Source organism: Penaeus monodon, chromosome 27, assembly GCF_015228065.2.
Source record: "Penaeus monodon isolate SGIC_2016 chromosome 27, NSTDA_Pmon_1, whole genome shotgun sequence".
Taxonomy (NCBI): Eukaryota; Metazoa; Arthropoda; class Malacostraca; order Decapoda; family Penaeidae; genus Penaeus; species Penaeus monodon.
Window position 1 is genome coordinate 13118853 of NC_051412.1, and position 273 is coordinate 13119125.

A 273-nucleotide genomic window follows, 5' to 3' on the forward strand; every position below is an offset into this window, starting at 1 on the left:
CAGGCATAGACGGAGGCAAAGAGAAACTAGACCACACTTTGCTTCCGAAATCTGCGAGGATTCCGCTGCTGCAGATCCCAAAGACGCGCGGAGACACCTTCAAGTCAAGGCAGTTGGAATAACAGGGACTCGGTTGGCTTCAATAGTCTATTTAGCTCAGTCACAGTTTCGAGATATTTGATTCGAGTCTCAGAACATCGAGTGAACTTGACTGAGGGGCAAATAGGGGTTTGGTGTTGGACAGGTAAACGATATTTTCGTTGTATATGCATA